Here is a 5,661-nt window from a genome sequence, read left to right on the forward strand (position 1 = left end):
CTTTATTCATGGTCCAGAAAGGAAAGCATTTTGATTTAAAAGCTGCTTGTGATGCTTCATCAGTAAAAGTCCCATGAGCTTTGCAGCTCTGCCCTCTCCACGCTGCCTGTGTCACAGCTTGTCTTCACAGCAGGGGGTTCTATAACTCTGTGCAGTCGAATCTGATTTCATTCCAATACCCTATCTCTCTGTCCTGCATGCTTGCTCCTAATTAAGCAAAGGTGAGAGTCTGGCAGTGCTGCCTCTTATGTCAAATCCATTTATCTATTCTTTCTTTCTCACTGGCACACTAGAGGACCAGGGACAACTCCCGGTGGGTGTCTGTAGTATAGGGAAAAAATACATCTAGGGAGCAGTAGGTGCAGTGAGTGCCCATTAAATTAGCATGTGCTTTTATATTGGCTAGAAGTATGTGACCTGGAGTCAAAATCAACTGCTGCCTCTCACTGTTTATGGACTATAGGTAAATTACTTATCTGCCCCCTCCCTCTAGCCTTTTTTTTTTTAAATTAAAAATCAGACATATGCCCTAGCCATTGTGGCTCAGTTGCTTGGGCGTCTTCCCACATACCAAAAGTTGGCAGTTGAATTCCCGGTTAGGGAACATGTTTCTCTCTTACTTTGATATTTTTCTCTTTTTCTTCTCCCTTCTTTTCTCTCTCTAAAAATCTATAAAAATAGTTAAAAAAATCATACACATAATACTTAAGCTCTTTAAATTTCAGGTTCATTACCAACAACAAATTCAAAAGAGCAGCATCTATCATATAGATTTGTTTTAAAGATTAAATGAAATAATCCATTTAAAGTATTGACACCCTGTCTGGTGCAGTTTGATCTTAGTAAATGTGTCTCCTATTATTGCTGTTATTCTTTATCACTGTTGTATTATAATCCACTGTATGGCTCTTTATATGTCATCAGTATATACATCAGTTTACAGCTCAATATCAACTTTCTGCCTCATTTACAACAATATGATCTAAATTGAATCTCCCTCTTTTTCTTGCCACCCCCACCTTGTTTTTTTGTTACTCTATCTCTTGTGGGTCCCATGAGTTTTAGGTTTCTTTATTACTTTGCCTTTTTGTTCACTACTCATGGTGCCCCTTCTTTTTGACTGTCTGAATTGGAAACTGTACAGGAACTTGATGGAAAGTAAATATGGCATCTGTTTGAAGCTTCAGTAATAAGTATGGAAATTACACAAGCTTATAAGTCAACAGAGTTTACCTTTCTGTGAGAGTTCTAATTTAAACTTATTTGGGATAGTTTTTGGATCGCATAAAGTTTTTTAGTTCTTCAACTGTTGTTGAAAGAGACCATGCCCATTTCTTTATTTATAAATCTGTTAATGTCAACAGTCTTCATTCATTCACATAACTTTCTGCTCAAAGACAAGTTGGAATCAAAGACAGCAGTATGCACTGAGGCTGCTCTTTCGGAGGGCAACCCCACCTCATTGTGCTCTCTTTATATAGGGCAATTGTGGGCATAGCACTGTAAGGAACTAACCTGAGTTTGGGTGCCAAATTACTTGACTTTGAGTGAGATTGATTTGGGTGATTCTGGGAATGCCTACTGCCCGACTCCTGTACACCTTGGGGGAAGTGGAGATTATGAGTAGCATTTTTCACTGGCAGTAGAAGTCATTAATTCCTGCCCTAACCGGTTTGGCTCGGTGGATAGAGTGTTGGCCTGCGGACTGAGGGATCCTGGGTTTGATTCTGGTCAAGGGCATATACTTTGGTTGCCGGCACATCCCTAGTAGGAGGTGTGCAGGAGGCAGCTAATCGATGTTTCTAACTCTCTATCCTCTCCCTTCCTCTCTGTAAAAAATCAATAAAATATATTTAAAAAAACCAGAAGGAGTCATTAATTCCTTCTCTTATTGCCAGGTAGCTCAGAGAGAATCTCCCATGATTACTCATTGAACAATCCTGTGTGCCACCCACAAATTTAATTGTGAGATCTAAAATTAGTAACTAATTATTTATTAGAGCTAATAATTAGTAATTTATTATCAGATCTAATAATGACTAATTAATAGGTCCAATGACATTTTCGATATTAATAAAGCTGAAATTGAATAGGAGATAGAAATCATGTTAGTAATATAGAGAAATAATATGAGATGCACTGAGAGGTATATATAAAGGTTTGGAGTTGCTCTCAGAGGAAATGCGGACCCATGAATTGTTTTAAGTCAGAAAATTGCACCACAGAGGCAGTGTTTGGGGATTATTAGTCCAGCTAACGATGAACTGGTTGGGCAGGAGATGGTGAGAGTAAGGAAAGGCTGTTGTTCAGGAGCCTGGACTCAAAGTAGCAATGGCAGCAATAGAATCAACATGAAAAGGGAATGACAGGTAGACATTGTGACCAATGGAATCCAGGGATGAAGGAGAGACTGCAAGATGGTTCCTTTCTAGGCTGAAACCAGTTGGATTTAGCCAGCTTGTGAGGGTCTGACAGAAGAGTGTGCCCAGTGAGCTTCTTTGGGAGGACAGAAGGCTAAGTTTCAGAAACGGTGGGTCCCTGCAGGGGACAGAATTCTCAGAGGGAATATTATAAAGCGAGGTAAGGAAGCCCCAAAATAAACTTCAACAATTTCTGCAGGTTTTTCTTTTGTTTCTAGGTTTCCAGAGTCAGAGAAACATGGGTTTTAATGCTGTTCCTATCTGTTACATTTTGTACTAGTCCCTACATTTCTTTGAGTTTTAGTTTTCTTATTCATAAAGTAGGGAGGGGATAATAAGCACTATGTAGGAGTCAGTTTGTGTTACAGTTTATAAAGATACTAGAGGCCCGGTGCACAAAAATTTGTGCACTCGGGTGGGTTCCTCAGCCCGGCCTGTGCCCTCTCGCAATCTGGGGCCCCTTGGGGACCCCTTCCCCTGGCTGCTGGCACCAGTTTTCCTCCGGCGCCCGGAACCCAGGCCTTCGCTCTTTGCCGGGAGGGACCCGCGCAGTGGGCGAGGGGCATAGCTCTTTTAAAAATACTTCTGAATGTTTGGTAAATAACCCTATAAGAATCTACTTTCTGGAACATGTTGGTTGTTAAGGGCTGATTTGGGTAATCAACAAAATGTATGTTAAAATCCTAATCCCCAGAACCTCAGAATGTACCTGTATATGGAGATAAGATCTTTAAAGATGGGATTACATTAAATTGAGGCAGTTCCAGTGGGACCCTTAGCCCATCTCACTGAAGTCCTTATAAGAAGAGGAATGTTGGGGTCCTGCCCCAGCAGGTCCAGGGGTTCCCAAAGGTGTGGACGGAGTCGGCGAAGAAGGAATGACACAGAGGCAGCATTCAGGTGATCATCGTAGCCAGGTTCTCTTTTTATTGTCCTGTTACATCTATATTTATACTATTTGATCCTATAAGCATGCCTCTATAAGCTTTTTTTTGCCAAGGAGAGCATGGGGTCCGTTTATTGGGGGCTCAGTCAAAGGGGGAGCTGGCTAGGGTGGGGTAGGGCAGCAGCTTGTCTGGCCCCCGAGAAACCCAACTTGAGTCCAGAGCCTTGACCACTTTGAAGCCAAAGTCTTCCTCCACCTTTATCTGCACAAGGGCCAGCTCCGGAGTCAGCAGGACTCCCGCTCGGCACCCTTCCCGTGGCACTCGCCACCTCTTCCAACTGCTGGGCCCCTCACCAGGGGCCGGGCTGCTGGCTTCTGTGGGCGCTGGTGTCCTCCTGGGCGGGGACAGCCCCTCTTTCTCCGGAGGCTCGTTCTCAGCGTTGCCTGGGGTGGGGGCGCCTGTGCCCTGGCTTCCCTCGTCCTCCAGTAAGATGGTGAACTGGCTGGCCCGGTAGTCGTCGCCATAGGAGTCCAGCACCTTCATGAGGAACCTCCGCTCCTGCTGGAGTCTCCGTGTTATCCTCTATATCTGATGGAGCCTGTTCAGGTCAGGACCCGCTCGTTCACCTGCTTGATCTCCCTGCAGTGCCGACCCAGCACCTGGTACTTCCTGTGATTGAGTTCCTGTTGGCACTGCCATTGCTGGCCTCGGGCTGCCTCCTCCTCTTCGTCTCGCTCCTGGAGGCTGGAGCTGCCCAGACCCCCAGACACGAACTCCACTTTGGTCTCAAGCTCGCTCTCCAGGATGTGACCACCGAACAGCAGAGGCAGCGCCAGCTCCCAGCCGGGAGGTGCTGAGAACTCCTCAAAGCCCATGGCTGCCATGGTCCGCTCTCTCTGCTCCAGCTCCATTTCTCCCTGGCTCCCAGCGCAGAATTTCCAACCTTGCAAGCCTCTAGTTTAAAGTGGCTTGCAAAACGACACAGCCCATCCAATTTCACAGCCAGGCACCCAGGCCCGGCCTCTAAGCCTTCTGGGAGTTGTAGTTCTCTATTTCCGGCTTGCCTCCCTTGTCCCACCTCCACCCGGAGTCCCAACTGAAAGGCCCTGCTGTCTGGTCTAACCCTGTGGCCAGGCATCTGAGTCACCTTGGGTCTTTATTCCTGTCCTGACACCGCACCATCTGACCATGGAGACTCTCCTCTTGGGAGGCCCTTGGGTCTCCTTCTGGGTCTCCTCAGCCCAGGCACTGGATCGCCTGCCCCAGCGGCGATGCAGCCCTGGCGCCTGGGTCTCCTTCTGGGGCCTGACTGCATCGCCCCCGGGGACCCCATCGCGTGCCCCAGCTGCGACACAGCCTGGGCCCCTGGGTCTCCTCAGCCCAGGCACTGGATCGCATGCCCCAGCGGCTTCTGGGTCTCCTGCTGGGGCCTGGCTGCGTCGCCTGGATCGTGTGCCCCAGCAGCGATGCAGCCCCGGCGCCTGGGTCGCCTTCTGGGTCTCCTGCTGGGGCCTGGCTGTGTCACCCCTGGGGACCGGATCTCGTGCCCCAGCTGCAACGCAGCCCCGGCACCTGGGGCTCCTTCTGGGTCTCCTCAGCCCAGGCACCGGATCGCGTGCCCCAGCAGCGAAGCAGCCCTGGCACCTGGGTCGCCTTCTGGGTCTCCTGCTGGGGCCTGGCTGCGTCACCCCTCGGGTCCGGATGGTGTCCCCAGGCAGCTATGCAGCCCGGCCTCTGGCCCCGCCTCTGGGTGTTCTCCCATCACTGGTGATCAGTGATCTGAGAAGCCAGGCGGGGCAGCATCCACCTCTTCCCTGCCCCACCCAGCTTCTCCGATTACTGGCCCAGGGCCCGGCAAAGGCAGCCAGGTTCTCCTATCACAGAAGCCGACAAAGGCAGCCTGGCTTCTCCCAGCAAAGGCAGCTCTGTTCTCTGGCTCTTGGCTGGCTCTTGGCTGCCACCTGGGTTTCCGATGCAGTCAGCGGCAGGCAGCTTCTTCCCTCCTTCCCCTTTCGCCTCCCAGCATTGCGCTACATATGCAAATTAACCGCCATCTTGGCTGGCAGTTAATTTGCATATCACCCTAATTAGCCAATGGGAAGGGTAGCAGATGTACGGCTAATTACCATGTTTCTCTTTTATTAGATAGGACTAGAGGCCCGATGCACAAAATTCATGCAAGGGTAGGCTTTCCTTCCCCTGGCTGCCAGCACCAGCTTCCCTCTGGCATCCGGGACCCAGGCTTCCTTTGCAGCCCAGACTTATCCAGAAGGTTGTCTGGAAGGATGTCCAGTCTAATTAGCATATTATGCTTTTATTATTATAGATGTAGCAAAGTGGTAGGCATGCTGAGC

The 5,661-nt window shown here is 48.9% G+C and overlaps 1 pseudogene; it reads right to left on the reverse strand.

Annotated features, from left to right (window-relative positions):
• Positions 1-3,448: 3,448 nt before the first annotated feature.
• Positions 3,449-4,218, reverse strand: LOC139002140 (TCF3 fusion partner pseudogene; annotated as a pseudogene).
• Positions 4,219-5,661: the final 1,443 nt, after the last annotated feature.

Source organism: Myotis yumanensis, unplaced genomic scaffold (assembly GCF_028538775.1).
Source record: "Myotis yumanensis isolate MYYU_CA2020_CCGP unplaced genomic scaffold, mMyoYum1.0.hap1 SCAF_2, whole genome shotgun sequence".
NCBI lineage: Eukaryota > Metazoa > Chordata > Mammalia > Chiroptera > Vespertilionidae > Myotis > Myotis yumanensis.